Source organism: Parus major, chromosome 3 (genome assembly GCF_001522545.3).
Source record: "Parus major isolate Abel chromosome 3, Parus_major1.1, whole genome shotgun sequence".
NCBI classification, from domain to species: domain Eukaryota; kingdom Metazoa; phylum Chordata; class Aves; order Passeriformes; family Paridae; genus Parus; species Parus major.
The window spans coordinates 2,001,085-2,018,881 of NC_031770.1; the positions used below are offsets into that span (position 1 = coordinate 2,001,085).

At 43.7% G+C, this 17,797-nt stretch overlaps 1 long non-coding RNA gene across 3 annotated transcripts in view; it reads right to left on the reverse strand.

The window, feature by feature from the left end:
- Positions 1 to 12,117: 12,117 nt before the first annotated feature.
- The window catches only part of LOC107201377, a 38,876-nt gene continuing 33,196 nt past the window's right edge, over positions 12,118 to 17,797 (reverse strand). For 2 of the 3 annotated variants that reach the window (XR_004496591.1, XR_004496589.1), the window contains 2 exons: positions 16,632 to 16,742; positions 12,118 to 12,976 (listed from right to left, as the gene is read on the reverse strand). This is a non-coding gene — a long non-coding RNA (uncharacterized LOC107201377). Of the gene's footprint in view, positions 12,977 to 13,827; positions 14,112 to 16,631; positions 16,743 to 17,797 lie in introns of those variants that run through there. The other variant, XR_004496590.1, reaches the window with a different exon arrangement.

The following is a 17,797-nucleotide window of genomic DNA, read 5'->3' on the forward strand; positions in this document are numbered from 1 at the left end:
AGGTAGTGCAGAGCAGACTCTGGCATTGCACATTTAAAGGCTGTTGTTGGGTTCTTCAGACGACTTCAGACAAAGTCAGGAGTGATTTAGCAGAGCTGATTCTGCCCTGAGGAAGATACAGGAGTAACTGACCTGGGAGGATCTTTTCCCACCCTTTTCTGTGATTCTGTTCCTGTTTTGATCCTCTGGGGCCCAAAACTGTGCAGCATTTTGCATCTCAGAGTCAGCCTCAGAGAAGGTTATTGAATGGAAAACAAGTTTGCCCAAGAATATGGGAGATGAGTTTGCAGAAGGTGCTGGAGTATTACTTGACATCATTAACTTGTGCTTTTAATCATAAGAAATGTACCCGAGAAACCTGAGGCATCCTTCTCTTCCCTGCTAAAAAATGGCATAAGAGCATGTAAGAAAAATGACTTCAGCCCCTTATGCCCCATGTCTGTCACAGGTGCAATGGGGTAACAGATGAACAACTCAATATTTTCTTTAGAGCCTCCCTTCTCTTCCCACGGGCAGCCACGTGTCCCCCTGTCCCTGAATTACACAGAGAGGACAGCCCTTAGCTGCCACCTCTCCGCTTCTGCCAGAGCTGTGCCAATTAAAGAGACTTTTCTGTATTTATTATGGAAGGGTTACTTACACCCAGTGACATTTCTGCTGGCTGCTGTTAAAATCCTCTCTGCTCTAAAGTCAGCAGCTTCATCTCAGAGTGACAAACAAAACTGCTGAAGAAAATGTCTCCTGAAGTGTTGAATGTAGAATTGTTTAATGGTAAATAATACAGCCTGCAAAGTTATGCAGGGAAAATGGACTAAAACAAGAAATCGCATTTAAAGTTCTTTGGGTTTTTGCTCTTTGCAGTTACAGGAATTGATCATGGACAGTTTTTGAGAAGGGAAAGAAAACTCAAGGGAGACAAACACCAACACATCTCAGGAACAAAAAAGACAGAGGTTTGAGAAAAGTGTTCTTTCCTTTACTTTCTAGTTCTGCTTATTATTTGTTGTTGTTTCGGTGTTTGGTTTTTTTATGAAACAATGCATTTCTTTTATCTTCCCCTCTTCCTTTTCATCTTCTTTCTTAAATGTCTCATTAGTTTCTGCTGTGGAGTTGTGCAAGATGAAACGTTGTCAGCCTGTGCTGATGAATACCTCTCTGCAAACCTTACATAATCCATCCCAGCCCCAAATCAGGTTAGTGCAGAAATAGCTTTGCACCTTTGAACTGCCAATTCTGCAGCAAAAAGCAGCCACTGGCATCGAGTGCCAGCCCAGGCTGTGCCAGCACAGTCAGGAAGACTTCGCATTAAGTTTTGGGACACAGAAATGAGGAGTTGCAGCCACTTATCCCATATCCTTTGGAAGTCCTCTACCAATTCATTAACTCGGAATCAGGTGCAGTTTTTCATGGTGACAAAGGTGGAAAATGGCAGTATTTCCAAGACCATACTCAATAACGACACAAATTTTTCTAGTTCTCCGCTTTACTCATTGTTTTTCCTGGCTAGCCCTGGGGCATAGCAGGGAGACTTCTGTGTAATTCCATTATTGCCAAGGGCCACATTGTCAGCTGCATGTTTGAGTCAGGGACAGAACCAGAAGGGACCCACAAGGATGATGGAAATCCAGCTCCTAGGTTGTGTTTGTGGCAGTATAGGCACAGCTTAGGCTGACCCTATTGGAATTATCATCCTTTGTGCTCTGTCCAGGAGCAGCTATGCGAGTCTGTGCATCCAAAGCTGCCCAGGGAATGGACTTCTACAAGAAAGGCTGACAGGGCTGCACTTGGATTTTTCTTGGTTAGTCAAAAAAATGTTTGCTAGCTCCACAGCATCCCTAGGGAATCCCTCAAAAGCAGACAGGGTGCTCATTATTTTTCACTGGCCATAACCACTGTTCTGTGTTAAGGCAATTTATTATTTCCATGTTTGCTGTCAGAGAAGGGTTTGTTTTGTCTTATTTTAAACCTCCTTGAAGTCTGTGCATAAACATTCACCTGTTGCTCTGTGGCAGGTAAATAAGAATTGAGTCTTTTTTATGCTGTGGGAATAAGATGGAAATACTGCACTGAGGATGCAAGCAAACAAAATAGGATTATTGATTGATCTCTTGAAAAATGTATGTGCATTTCTCCTGGACCTACTGTGAAATGAAGAAATCTGAGTAAATGCACATCCCTGAATCTCTCCCCTCTGCTCCTTACCTTATATATTTGGCTCCTCGTATGTTAGGGCAGCAACAGCAAAATGTATTAGAAAACAGAAGTACAAGTAAGGGATGTAAGGAATGAAAATCTCTTGGAGGTGATGTAATCTGCAAAGAAAAACGTGTTGGAGTAAATGGTCCTCTCCCAAAATGGGAGCAAACAAGGAATCAGAGAGGAAATAGGAAAAGTGCTTTTCACAGAAGTAATCCAGGAAAATCATATGTTCCAACTTTCTTGCAGGCCAAGCACAAATTTAATCACAGGAGATAAAATGTGTCCTATTTCTCTACAGGACATGGGAAGATTACTGGGTTTCTTTCAGGTTCAGTGCATGTGCACAGGTCATACTTTATTTTCCAGATGCTTCCTGCAGGCAGAATGCTTGGGCTGGCTGCACGGTAGAGGCCTGAGGATGGTTCAGGAAAATGTCCATGTCCATGGTGGAGCCACAGGAGGCCTTGGGGGCTGCAGTGGTGAAGGCCTAAATTTCCAAATATTTCAGTTTTCCTTGCTCTGTCCCGAGTGCCAGAGCAAAGGGACCTGCTTTTCTCTTCCCCATATCTGTGTTTGCTGCCTCCCACTAGAGAATTATTAAGTAACAAACACACAGACACACACACACAGATTCTCATTAAATGAAGGACTAAGTATTAGTTTATTAGCACATTATTGACTTGAGTGGTTCCCAAATGTACATCCCATAGTGCTTTTGGATCTGGGGGAATCCCAGCTGTGGGTGGGAGCTTTGCCTGCAGCTCTTCTCCAACATGAAGGAGCCTTTCAATCAGAGCTGCCTTCAGTGTGGGGTTATAATGTGATGCTTCTGGCCTGCTCAGGGTGCTTCTACTGGAATAAAAACCACAAGTCCTGTTTTATGATGTACCCATCAGCTCTCTAGTGCAGGAGGTGGAAGGGGGCTGATGGACACCACCGGGAAACTCAGAAGTTAAAGACCAACGATCTGTATTTATGGCTCAGGAGTGAGGGAGGGAGACAGGACCAAAGGGAGAGTCAGTGTGGCAGATTCCTTAGTGCTAACATTCCTCAGAGAGTGTAAATGGGCTAAAGGGAAATTCAGCCACTTGAAAAGGAAGTTTTGAATAGAAGAATTACTGAAGGCTGAGGAAAGAAAGGCAGAGCAAGGCCCTGGTCCTGCTCCAGTGAGGGGATGCTAATCAAAGCTCTCAGCTATTCAAAGCCAAAAAAGCAAGAGATGAGGAGGCTGTGCCCCCTCGGGAGGGATGCTCATGAAGAAGGGAAACATTAAACCAATTTGCAATTGAGTTGAGCAAAAGGCATAAAGGAAGGAAAGTGGAAATGAGAATGCAGTCATAAAGAGCAACAACCAGGTCAATGCTATTTTTAGTTTCCGTAAAGTTATTGTTCTATTCAGGGAAGGAAAATGGGGTAAATTCCTCTTTGCCATCAGGCAAGGATGAAGGAAAACTTGAACCCTTCTCTCTTACTTCTCCCTTGCTGACTAAAATCTGCCAAAAGGGGTTTTTTTCCCATTTCTGTTTGTTCTGTCCAGGTCTAAGAAAAAACTACCTGCTATTTTTGATATGCCAGTGATATTGTTTCTACTGTTCATGTGAAGATGGAGATGGCCCTCCTTGCAGGCAATTCCACCCATCTGGAATTACTGGGGAGCTCATTCTCTCTTTTCCTACTCATTATTGAGAGCATGGGCTGGTTTATTGTAGGTGATGGGAAATGCTGCATTTAAGGTGGGGCAAGTCACAGACTGCCACAAAAACTGTGGTGAGGAGGGCATATAGCAGGAAATGGGAATGTGAGCCTGACACATGCACATGGCATTTAGCAGAGGGGGTGGGAGAAGGAAACTGCAGCACAGCACTGCTGCTGCACTGGGCACACAGCCCTTGGAGCCAGGGGAGCCTTCCCAGGCCTGGAAACAGCTGGGGTGGCTCCAGGGCTCCGTGCCTCTTGCTTGTGTGGATTCCTCTCTTTTAGCACTACACTGATGCATTTGACTTTTCAACACAATAACTCACATTTGGGTGAATTTGGAGACAAGAACATCTCTCCCCAGTACTCAAATGTCCATCTCACAGAGATTGTCAAACTCTAATTATGCATAATTACCCTATCAGATGTCTCATCATTCATTCCTCTAATTGGGTTTGCAGGGCTCAAAGATTTCTGCTGAAAGATGTGTAAAATGATTCAGGTTTTTGATATTTGCCTTTGGAATGTTTGTGGTGATGTTTTGGGTCCAGAACCTCTGCAGTCAATGGCTGTGAGGGACACTGAGCACTTGGAGTGCTGCCAGAATTCCGGAGCCATTTGTGTGCCCTGGGCATTGGCAGCTCACCCAGGGCAAAACTCCTCCAGGTTTGGGCACTGAAGCCACGACAATGTGGGAGCCTTCCTTTGCTCCTTATTCCCATTTTTGCTTGAATTCCTGCTGAGCCCCTGAGTCTTTTTGCTTGAACACATCTGGGTCAGCTCCTGTCCCCATTTGGATGTTGGTTTAGTTCAGGCTTTAAGCAGGTTTTGGCCGCGGGAAGCTGCTGCAAGTAAGAACATTTACAGATCTTGTGGATTGCGTAAGCAGAGGGGGCAAAAAGGACAGCAATCACAAGAACAACTATTTTCCCTGTTTTTTGAAACAAACCTCTTCTTCTAGAACAAAGCCATCAGTTTTTATACACCAAATCAGGTTGTTTTGTTGTTTTAATGGATTTACAAATTGAATTTGTTATTAGCAGTAACTCCACCATTGTGACGTTAAATGGCAGAAAATCTGCTTGCTCCATCGCAGCCACCTCTTATTACCTTTCCCCTTCTCTTCTGGGTTTTGAAAAGCCCTGAACAAGGACATCATAGAGAATCTTAATTCAATTCAGTTTAAAAGCTGAATTAGAGCAATTGATCATTTTGTTCTGATGATCACAGACCCCCAGCAGAAAATCCTGAAACATCTGCAAGAGCCTAGGGGGAATGGCTTTAAACTGACAAAGGTTTAGATTCAATATTAGGATGAAATTGTTTCCTGTGAGGGTGGTGAGGCCCTGGCACAGGTTCCCCAGAGCAGCTGTGGCTGCCCCTGGATCCCTGGCAGTGCCCAAGGCCAGGCTGGATGGGGCTTGGAGCAGCCTGGATGGTGGGAGGTGTCCCTGCCCATGGCAGGGGTGGAATGAGATGAGCTTTGAGGTCCATCCCACCCAAAGTGTTCTGTGGTATTTGTAACTGAAAGACAAATCCAAATCTTTATTTAAGAACACTGGTGGAGGTTTTGAGCCTACTCAAGAGATTCTTGCTTTCATTTTCAGCATTGGACTTGGCACTATAGGCACAGTCCTGTGGCATAACCTGATGTATCTTTATCCTCCACAAATCAGACAACCTGCCAAAATATGCTGGTTTGGTTCCCATTATGATTATTAGTCATTATTTCTCTAAAGAAAACCTTTGTTTTGAATGGATTGATGCTCTGCATAGGTTGAATTTTGAGGACTTTGCTTAGACAAAGTTTCCAGAGTTACCCCAGTACAGGGAAGATTTCCTGAGCTGAGTGCTGTGATTAGTGGCATTGTCAGAGCAGTGGGATCCTGTGAGGGAGACACATCATGGCAAGGACAGCAGGAAGGTCAGCCCAGAGAAATCTGTGAACTGAAAGTTCCCTAGGCAAGGAACACATTGCAGAAAAGTCACTCAATGAAGTATCAGCAGAACAGCTGAAAACAAAACAAAAAAATAGTTATGAAATCTTCCATAACGGATTCATCTGGAATTGTGACTAATGCACCGTTCTGGTACTCAGTGAAAGAAACCTCAATTTATTATATTTTCTTTGGCACATGTGATTTTCATAGGTGCTGGAATGAAAACATGAAGACAGGCCTATAAACCCCTCTATATTTAAAGTAAACGGCACAGAAATCTCAGCATTGCTGGCTTGCCAAGAAAAAGATAAATCACATTCTGCTTCTCTTTACTTTGTGCTGCTTTTGCTTTCTTGAGAAGATTTTGTCTTTAGACCAGTTCCTAATAAATGACTCTTCATGACACCAGAAGTGCACATGATTTCAGCTGACACTGCCAGGCTTTGGCTCCACAGGACATGAAATCAGAAATAAAACTTGGCTCTTATCTGGGCAGGCTTGTGGCCACTGCACTAGGTATGTACAGTGTGATGCTGATTTTGGAGTTAATAATGAGCTTAAACAGTTTGTAGAGTTTTGTGTGTATTCTTTGAAATGTGCTCTAAAAGCTCTTGACTCTAAAATGTTTTCTTGGGGAAAAAATACCAAGTCTTCCTGTTGAAAATAAATGGGTAACATGACCTGAGTGCTTCTGAACGACTGATACCAGAGGACAAAGAAATCATCGTGTCTGTATCGCAGTCACCTGCTCCCTAAACAAAATCATTTTGTCTCTTGAGCTCTTCCACGGGTTTAAAATTTTTAAACTCACTGGGCAAATCCAACCAAAGTTTGCAAGGGAGAAGAGCAGAAGTCTCACAAATGATTAGGCTGTTAAAAATTTCATGAAATGAAGCAGATGGAAGTAAGTAACCTGCTCCAAGTCCAACCCACATACAAGGCTCCAGTAAGGATTTTTTACTAGACACGAAAAATTTTATTTTTGCAAACTTGATCAATGTAGTCTGGGAAAAGACTCACTCCACTGATGTCTGCCAATCTAGCAAAAGATACAAATCAATAGAAACAAGATTTTATGGAGCTGTGAAACAACCGGGTCCTAAAAGGTATCTGCTGCTGTTTTACAAATCTCATGGGGCTGTTTTTTGGTTGTTGTTGTTTTGTTGTTTTGGTTTTTTTAAGTAGGTGATCTAATTATATTTTGGAGAATTGCTAATGTTTAGGTTTGGAGTGTTTCCTGATTAAAATCACAAACCCATTCCAGTCTATCAAGCTTCAGCAAGCTTCTCAGCAAGTATCCCTGCAATTAGGATTAATTTACCAAATGCAACGACCTCTGGAGCAATCAGGGCTTTCCCAGTCATGGGGCATCCCTGTGATGCAGATTTGGAGAGAAATATATTTAGTGAGGAGAAGGGAAGTTCCAGCACTTTGCTGAGTTAAAGGAACTGTGTGTAAATAAAGATACCCTCTGCTCCCACAGCCCAATTATAACATTGATGTGCGTGATCTGAAAATTATACGCTGTGAAAATAATCCCCAATTACAGATCCGCCTCTGACTGGCTCTCCTTGATTTCAGACACACGTAGGATAACTGCACGCTCCAACAGAGATCTTAATTTGAATTCCTCCAGAAGAAAAGCTTATATCACTGCAGGGCACTAAACCAAGCCTGTGAGGGACAGGGAACACGAGATGGGTCTGGATCATATTTTGTGGCACAACTCACAGGTGAAACCCTGTGGCTGAAGGCACGAGTGAGGTTTTTGCCAGGCCTTGTCTGAGAGAGGTTGCAGATCCCAGGCACAGGAGCATCCCTGGGGTGGCTTTGTGGGTTTGAACACCCTCCTGGCCTGGGCACCTGTAGGTGAACATCAGGTGCCATGGGTGAGTTTCCATAAGAAAAACCCATCAACTCTGCTCTGCACTAATTGCCGTTATTAGGTTCCTGTGTTTGGGGCAAGGGAAGGCTTTTCTTTCTGCAAATATGGGCCAAATACCATTACTTGCTTAAAAAATCACTTTATTGGAAAGCAGCAATAATTGCAAACATCCCCAAACAAAATGCTGAGGGGTTTCCTTTAAATGAAAGGATAATAAAACACGATGTGCTCTTGCTGTCAGATATCACAGTAAAGCTGGGAAAGCATCTCCTGTAGGATTATTCAATTTTTGTGGTAATTTTGCAAGCATTTATATAAGTGTATCTGAACTACTCTTTGACTGGCAAGGCTGGGCTGAACTGTGAATTTCCTGCCTGCAGCAGAGAAATCCTTGAGAAAATAAATGCACTGGCCTGATGTTTTCTGAGCGTTGTTGATATTGCCAAATTACACGTTTTGGTGAACAAGCTGAGAGTTCAGCGTGTCCCCTGAGTTCTTCTCCAGCTCTTCTAAAGCAGCACCTCTGTGTTCCCCAGCAGGGACTGGCTGTGAAGTTAATGTAGGACAAATTTGGGATGACTCACGGGCTGTTTGTTCCTGTGCATGCATTGCAGATTCATTACCCTCCCCTACAAGCTGGTTCCCGACCCCGGAGCTCTGAGTCAGGCTGATGTTTTGAAAGGAGGGAGTTTTGTGGGGAAAATGAGCGTGCTGCTGGTTCCATGTACTGACAAAAGGCTGGTTTTTCCCCTGGCTTGGGAAAGGAGCTGCAGCATAATAAATTGCCAGTGATTGAACTCAGGAGACAAGAGCATGGCAAGAATCTAATAAAAATATTCAATTCACTGTTTTTATAGACAGGCCTGGTTCAATGTGGATGCTCAAGCCTTAAAAGTACAGGTTGAGCTACTTGAAGAATTCAATTGTGATTCAAATTAAAAGAATAATTTGAATAAATAACTCCAGACTTGCAACCTGATCAAACACTAAGGCAGGATTTGCAGCAGCCTGTATCTCTGTGTGGGATGTGCCTTCCCATCTCCTCTGGGCATTGTGTTTCCTCTCTGTGTGGAAATCCACTCGATAAAACATCCCTGGGGCAGAGAATGTTGCTTTGCTTTATTTAAAGCAGAGAACAGTGGGACCCTATGGAAGGAGGGGGAAGCTCCTTCCCTTGGAGATTCATGGCACTTACTGGAGACTGGGAGATTGCTGGGAGGTGCAGAGCCGGTTTTGTAAGGAATGGGTGAATTTCCCATTGCTGGGAATTTTGTGTATTTTTGTGTATTTTCCTGGCCATGCAGGAGATTCTGGAGGTGCTGAGAAGCACAAGCTCCCTGCACAGGGAGGGAACTCAAAGCTCTCCTGCACCAGGGTGCAGGACAGACCTGTGCTTTTTAAAGTTTCACCTTATCTTGGGATAGGGCTGATCATTTCCTCCTTTCTGCTTCCCAGGAACACTGCACTGTGATCAAGGTTGGGCTCAGACTCTGGAGCCCTGTTTGAACTCGATCTTCTTTGAACTGTGTGACCTCTAATGAAAGCTGGGGAAGTTTAGAGAGGAAAACAGCTTATCTTTTCCTTCTCCTTGCTGGATGGATGCCCTTATTTTGTTTCAGATCATTCAGCTTTATTTTTGCCAGGGAAAGGTTATTTACTCAGCATTCAAATGTTTGGTCAGCTAATTAATTTTTTATATGCAGGAGCTTTGAATATTTCTTTTTGAAATGCCATAAGGAAGCACCTTTTTTTTTTTTTTTCTTTTCTGGGCAATGTCCTTGGCTCTCCAGTCGTGACCTTCTCTCTAAAGTTGCCTAGAAAAATAACCTAGGAGAGATCTGCAACTCATGGGTGTCAGGTGGGACTGAGAACAGGTGGGACAGTTTATGAAGAAGTTTCTATTGCTGAGAGTGAAAGGTGCATCCCTTTGACAGCTATTCCCAGTATTCCTACACAATATCCAATACACTCCTGGTTGTGTCCTTACAAATCTGCCCCTCATTAGTGCTGCTCCAAACTGGAAATAACACCCTGACACCCCAGATGAACATCAGGGCAGTGATGGTGGTTTTGTGTCCCGCTGTTACCTCTGGGGAGCTGCACCAGGTACAGGAGTGCTGCTCTTTAGGGCAAGTTCTGTGTGATGCTGAAATGAACTAAATGTGGAGGGGTTTTTTGTTTCCTCTATATTCTTCTTCAGGCTTCCTTCCATTTCTTTCCTGTATGAGGGATGTAGAAAAAGCAGTAGTGTGGTCTTGGCTCTCCTTGTTTTCCATGCAGAATGCCCCTTTCTTACAAACCTTTTTGGCTGAATTTACCCTTTCCAACTTCTCTTGCCTTCATTTAATATTAATCCCTAATTAATTTTTCTTTGGTTGTCCTCTGACAGAGTAATTTTATTTCACCCAACACCCTCCATTACACTGCTGTTTTCTGAGTTCAGACCTGCTGGCTGCAGGCTCCAGAGTCAATAAATGAAGGTTCTCTCTCACTCCATGCTCTGAGTTGCCATTCCCTCCCCTCCCCACCGCCTGCTCCCCCAGGCAATTCATTTCACACATCCATCTCCACGGTGGAGGTTGGGAGCTGCTCTGCAGATCAGCTCTTATTTATTGCCTCATGTCCTGGTTTTGATAGACGTGCTCTGGTGTCCTGCACACCCAGCCCAGCTATCTTCTGCTCACAGTTCATTACTCTGAGCAGCGTTTCCCTGGGCTTTTACAGAGTTCTCCTCTTCCTGAGCTGCAGCTGCTGGGCCAGCTGTTCCTTACAGAAGGCAATGGGATATTGGTGGCTGATGTTAAGGCAGCAGAATATCAAGGGCATCTTTGTACAAGAACAAGATGACCAAGACATTTTAAAAAAGTGCCCGTGTGACTTAACCAGCTCTGTTCAAAAGCATTTGGAAGCCAGTCCCCTGACTTTCAGCTCTTTATATCATTAATGTGGTTTTGCTGGTTGTACTTGGTTATTCTTAAAAACGAGACAAGACCTGGGGGTCACAACACACGTTTGGGGGAGCTGAGCACGGCCCCTGCTTTTACCTTTGGGGCTGTTCCTCATCTCCAGCCCAGCAGCTGCTGCAGCACTGAGCAGAGCACAGGGCCTCGCACCTCTGTGGGTGAAGAGTGGGAGCCAGGGATAGCCTGGGGCTTGTTCGGTGTGTCAGGGCAGGCTCCTGAGCTCTGTGCTGTCCCTGTGTTGGTGCAGGGGTGTGCAAACATCACCCCCGGGCGCAGCAACATGGCTTTGTCACCGTGTCACAATCCAGCGCTAATATCTCCAAACTCTGGCAATCTACCAGGGAATTTAATGCCATCCCACCACAACAGAAATTTTGTATGCAGACACACGCTTTGCTAGGATATAATTGGTGCTATTGCTCTACTTTCCAAATACTGCAGTCAAATACATTCTCCTGGAAAAAGAAACTGATGAATCTTCAATAGCAGGAGAGGCTGAGCCCATCAACAGATTTTTAATGAGTATCAGGCTGCATTTCTCCTCTTGCAGGGCTGCTCAAACACGGGCTTGCCCGGGGGGGCACTCAGGATCCAAGACATCCATTTAGAAAAATGAGTTTGTGGTACCAGGGAATGGAGCAAAGCAGGAGAGAAAGAGAAAGCTGGTGCATGAAGCCCCTGTTGTGTGTTCAGAAAGGAGCTTGCAGGGATACAGCACAGGGAAACTGAGGGCTCCAAACGGAGCTTTCTGTGTGCTGGAGCCTCCTTAGCAGGGCTTGTCATAAATCTGTACTTTTAAGAAATGTAAAGCCTGTTTTTCACCCTGCAGCCAAAAATCTCAGGTGCTGTGGCAGTATAAACTAAATTCAGTTTAGTACAGACAACCCTTTTCTAGTCAAATGTTTATCTCATTGGAAAACGGCCTCACAAATCTGGAAATGCATGGTTGATGTAAACTTGGTCCTGTGACTTCAAAGCTTTAATTTTAGTTTTTCTAAGAATCTCAAATACCTCTTACATTATCTTTAATCTCATTTAATCTGTATTGTGGGGCTTTGTGGTGGTGTTCAGCTTCTATCTATGCTGGGAACCAAGGGAAGTGTTGGAAAATGTGTCCAGCACAGGAAAGTTCTGGATGCATTTCAAGGTTCTCTTTCTCTCCTGAGCACTGTGTGCTTTTCACCACCTTTTGGCTTTCCTGCAATTTAAATGTACAATAAATTGTACATTTGCTTACAGCCTAAAAACATACCACAGATCATTTTTTGACTACCCAAGCCTAGAGGTGGCTTGATTGGATACCCCGGATAGAAAAGGTCAATCAGTTCCCAAAAATGTTGTGTGAGCCTATGAAGTGTCCATGAAAAGCTGGTCAGCCAGCCAACATACCTTGGAGCTCAGGAAATTACAGCACCAGTCAAGGAAAAACAGTTCCTGAAACATTCTGTTGCTCTTTTATTAATTCAAGTGTCATTCCTATTTTAATTCACGTATTCCCAGCAAAGGTTTAATTAGGACAGGTATTCTGGGGTTGCTGTTTTTAATTTTCTCCTAGCTGTGCTTCCATTTCTGTAGCAGTTTCAGTGCTGGTTTTACTTTCACAATTGATTGGAGAGGTTTCTTCTCCTTTAACGTTAGTCTTTAAATACTTGCTCACAACAGGGACCCTGAAATGTGTATTATCTTGGACTGTGGGATGAGAAACAGTCCCCAGTGCAGGACTGAGGGTGATCCCCTGCTACACACATCCCCAAACACACACATGTGCTTTCAATATTTTTGCTACTTAAATTAATATTTTTATAATTATTTCTATCATTACAAAAGTGCAGACCTCCCAGGAGCCACACAAAGCAGGCACCAGGAAAGGCCTGACTCTTTGGTAGCTGTAGCAGAGCCCTGGGGCTTTGGCATGGGATGGATATGGAGTAGGAGGTTAATGGGTTCTGAGCTCCAGGCCAGGGGTTCATCCTGGTCTGCAGCGCTTCAGTGAGGGGAAGATCAGTGAAGCCACAAAACGGCAACACTTTGCAGTAAAACTGGAAAGAAACTCCAACATTCACATTTCACAATTTTCAAATCACAAGTTTTCATGATGGCTTTGTCTTTAACAGATCTTGGGGTATGGAAACAAGACATTTGTTAACGCTTGCTGTCTTGACACTTTTTTAGCCTTCACCCTTTAATTGTGGTGTCTTTAATGGCAATTTCTAAGGCAAAATCACAATTTAATATTAAAAACTCGATCAGCCAACAGTTCAAACTCTTCTCTGGGTGACTTTCATAGTGTCATGCTAGGAAAAAAAAAAATCTGGTTAGTCTCAAGAAAGGATAAAAACTCCCAAGGCCTGTTACCTGACTGTTAGACTCATGTGCAACTCCTCCAAGGCCTTCCCTTCTTTAGCAGTGCTTTGGGAAGCTCAGGCTTGGGGGAAAGTGTTTGTTCCTTGCATGGTTGGGTTCCTCCCTCCCTCCCTGGGTGTGAGGCCACCAGGGGGAAGCTCAAAGCAATGTTTCCCCTTTCACCCCCATAATCCTGTGTGGATCCCAGCTTTTCCCACCTTATGGTTGGAGAATTGACAGCTCTGACTGTGCCAAGCTGTGGCAGCCTGAATTCAGCCCTGTCTGAATTCCAGGGTCAATGTGGTTGTGAAGACACGAGACAAAATATTGAGCAAAGTGAACTTTTCCCCCTTGACATAACTTGGAAAGCGCACCTTAGGTGCTTCATTGGGATCAAACAAGGCAGAAATTGTATCAGGAAAAATGTGATTTCTGCACTGACTGCAAACATGGAGCAGCTGTTGTGTTGCCCAGGTTGTGTGTGCCTTGTGTCCATTTGCAAACAGATTTGACAATGTAATTGTGTACTGACAGAAAGCTCATGGAAAGAGACAGATGTGAATAAATCTGCTTCTGTATTTCAACTAAAATTTAAATCTCCCATTTTGCAGAAGTTGATATTTTTTTTCATTCCACAGAGCATACTTGGCCAGCTAGAAGCCTTGGAGCCAGATTTATTCTGTGTCTCCTATAATGTAGACCCTGAGCAAACTGAGTGAGTGGAGGTCAGCTCACCTGTAATTCAGCAATTAACAATATGCTTTGCATAATGAAAAATAATCAGCAAGTGAAGGAAGCATGAAGAAAACAAACACAACTGCATCCACTGGAAGCGACGCCCATTTTCATCCCGACTGCAGTGGATCAGGACTCAGGGCAATCACGAATACATTTGAAAAATTTCCTCTCCTGGTCTGCCCTACTTTTCTGTTCCATCATCATTGAAAAGCCTCGGCATCAGGCTGATTTTGGAGGCACTCAGCAGCCAAGGATTGGTGTTTGATAGGGAAATGTGCTGGGGAGAGGAGAAGCTGAGTTACTCTCTTGAAATTCTGTCCTGAGTTAGGTTAGAATCATGACATGGGTCTGAAATGAAGTGAAAAAAAATGGGTTACAGAGTACATGTGAAGCAGCAGAATCTCTTTAAGCAGAGAGACTATTGGAAATGTGGGGTTTTGTTTGGGGTTTTGTTTCTGTTTCTTTTTGTGTTTCTCACTCATAATAAGTACTGCTCTCATCATGGTAGAGATGTCAAATAAATGACAGGCAGGGGATGAAAAGGAAAAAATAAAGGCAGACTAGGAGTAAGTGTTAATTAAAACAGGATTTGGAATAATCAGGAAGTTCTTTCATATCTGCTGCATATGGAACCTTCCTTTAAAAGCCATTTTGGTTTGACATACATGGCTATTGGCAATTGCTTATAGTGGATATTTCACTGTCATGAGGTGCCTGAAATTTGATCAATCTGTGATGAAACTCTGCACTATCAATACTCTGAACTCACAGACGTGACATGAACATCTGTGTGCTGAAAATTAGGCTTTAGGATTTGGGAATGAGTGGTTTCCAGTTCTTGTGGGTCCCTTCTAACTCAGAATATTCTGTGGTTCTGTGACTCCCTATCTGCTGGCAAACCTGGCAATGGAACAACTGACATCCCAAAAGCCGTGTTTCATTTCCTTGGAATTATTTAGCAGGTTCTAGACGTGGGTGACAGACTTAACTTTTAGGGAAAAGAAACCACATGAATATTTATAGGATTGCTGGGGGAAAAAAATGTCTAATTGGTTGTTGAGTAGAATTTGATCCCAAATTGAAGAGACTTTGAAGTTTGTGTATGTATAAACACACAGAGGTTTGTGTGTATGTAGAGATACACAGAGATGGAGAGAATTTGGAATGGTGTGTCTACAGATCCTATAGGTGTGTGCAGGTGTGCACACATTCCTGCAGGATAAACCCTCTTTATCATCTCAATGTTTAATAGAAAGGCTTGTGCAGTTTCACATCAGCCCAGGAGCCTCCTTTGATCTGGGGGCCGCTGCCGGTTGTTGGGAGTTGTTTTGGAAGCTTTGTGATCTGTGCATATCGAGTGACGATAACTCAGGCTTATTTTTGTATCATCAGAATGTTTAAGCCCTCAAGTTCTGTTAAGCTGCTTTGTTTTGCTTTCCCCAAATGAAATCCCCCTTGAAAAAGGTAATTTAGCAAGTGCAGTGGATCGTTCTACAGAGCGTTGGGGCCATCATTGGTGACAGGGAATGGTAAAGCACCAGTTCAAACAGGGTTCAGTACTGGTTTCCCTTAGGCTTTGGTTTATTTTATTTATTTTATTTATTTTGGTTTATTTTCCAACACCTGCAGAGGCTCCTCTGGCCCCACACAGCTCCCGTGGCAGCAGCAGCGTGGGGAAGGCAGGAATTGCCATCAGCCCCCAGTGACTGTTCAGGGGGAGGCTCTGCCTGGATCCTCCCAGCCAAGTGGTCCTTGGGGAGGATAATCCCCCCCTCTGTTCTGGGCTTCCAGTTGAGATCCAAACCCAAATTACTGAGACTTGAAATCGTGTTTTCTATGGCTCAGCTTCACTCTTACAGCTACTGCTGGGGTTTAACAGCAAGTTGGAAGCTAGAATATAAATACTGGCTTTTCCTTCCTGGAAACACGTGCACTTTGATAGAATAATTTATTTTTATGAGATAAGGGATTGACACACTCTTTTAAAAAGGAGTGAACTGCTTGAATGGTTCCCTCTCTCCCACATGGGAAGGCCTTACAGTACCAATCCTGGGTTGAACAATGTTTTTCAGGGACCAACATCCCACCATGGGCATGTCCAGAGGGAAAAGCTTTTCCTAAATAGGAAAAACCCTAAAACCTTGGTAAAGTTAGGAAAGAAAGAGGGACATCAGTACTCCATTCTAATTTTCCAAGGAGTTTAGCCAGGAGCAGGAAGCAGCCAAACAAGCACAAAATGCTGTAAGAGCACTTAGTAATCAAAGCATCTCAGATTTAAAAGGAAGTATCACAGGATTTCACCAACCTATTTTTTACCCAACAACTCTCCACATTGTTTGTTGGGTGGTGTTTGCAGGATTGTATCCTCTCAGTATTGGGAAGACTGAACTGAAGGCACGGGAGGTTCTTGGCAAGGGAATTCTCGAGGGTATTTACAAACCCATCTCCTTTATGGGCATTTCTGTTTGTGTGGTTTTGGGAAAAGTGTTGGTGATACCCAAAACACTGCATTGGCTCTTTACTCTGCAGAAAATGAGGTGAGCCCAGACAAACAATAATTACAGATTGATTCATCTGGAGTGGGTGAACTGAAGAGTCAATGTAGGAGGGTTTAATAATTATTTGAAACGCTAAACTGCAAAAGCTGCAGCACAAACTGGGTACACCATGCCTGAGTGACAGAAACCAGGGGAATGAATCCAATGGGTTTTCTCTTTTTAAAACAGCCTGCCATTGGTGGTGCTGGTGAATTCATAATTCCCATGCAGAGATCATTAAAAAAATTAAGCCAAGCACATTTAAAATGAGATGTTTGTTACTTTCTGATTGTCTCAGTTTGAAGATGAGACCTTTGTGATTCCAACATACCTGGGATTATCTCAGTCTCATTTGAGCTGGTGAAACCCTGCAAGGCAGTTCTGGCCTTGTTTTTCACCTGCTGTGGGGTCCTGCTTTGGGTTCTGCCGCAGGGGATGTTTACTATCAAAGGAAAAGAAAACCCATTTGTTTAGCACACTGTGACACAGAACAGACTGCCTTTTCTTGATCTCTGAACTACAAATTTGAGCAGGACAAGTGTGTCCCTTCTCATTGCCTTTACCTGGGGATGAGTGACAGTAAGGCAAATGCAAGGAGACTGAAGGCAAATGCAAGTGATCCCAAGGATCAGCTGCCTGTTGTTTCTGCAGCACTTTGGAAATTCATGTGTCTTATATTTATTTATTTTCATAAATTGCAAATTGTGAACTCCACCTCAACCCAACACAGTTCTAAACACAGTCCTGTGGGTTTTTCCTTAGAAAGCTGTGTGTGTGATTTTGAGCTGAGGCTGTTTCCCACTCCCTTGGCCGTGTTCTCCTTCTCAAGGATGGCTGTTGAAGGGCTGAGGGTCCTTGACTGTAACATTTTCCCCTCTCCCTGCCATGGGATTCAGTTGTCACCCCTGGGTCAGCGCGGTCTTCCCCTCTTTGCAGCCCCTTGTTCTGGGGGAAGGATCCAGCATCTCCTCATTTCATTATGGGCTGCTGCACTCAGAGCCTGCTTTGGGAGGGGTGGCTCTGGTTTCTCTGCTGGATCCCCATTTTCATTCTATTGCAAAAGCTTGCAGCCAAATTTGACGGTGTTTCGGTGTGGGCTGAATTGGGTGTGCAAAGTGCAAGCAGAATTACAGTCGTGGAGGAAGCTCTGCACAAATAGTTTTGCTATTTAGGGGCATAATTACCCAGACTGCAATCCCAGAAATAGCTGCTATACACAAATCACTCCAAATGCTCTCTACAAAGCTGCTCCTCGTCCTCCTAACCTGCTTCATTATGGAACCACAACAAAAACCATCCTGAGTGGAATCTATGGCTGCAGCTCTCCTTGCTGAGAAACCATGTGGGAAACCAGTCTTAATTACTTCTTCTTCTAAAAGTACACTAAAACACTCATAAAAAATTAAGACTAAACTTCTACCACAATACCACTTGGAAAGCGCTAGATAATCAAAAATATAATTCAAATACAATTTCTATTATAAGACACTTTAAAAT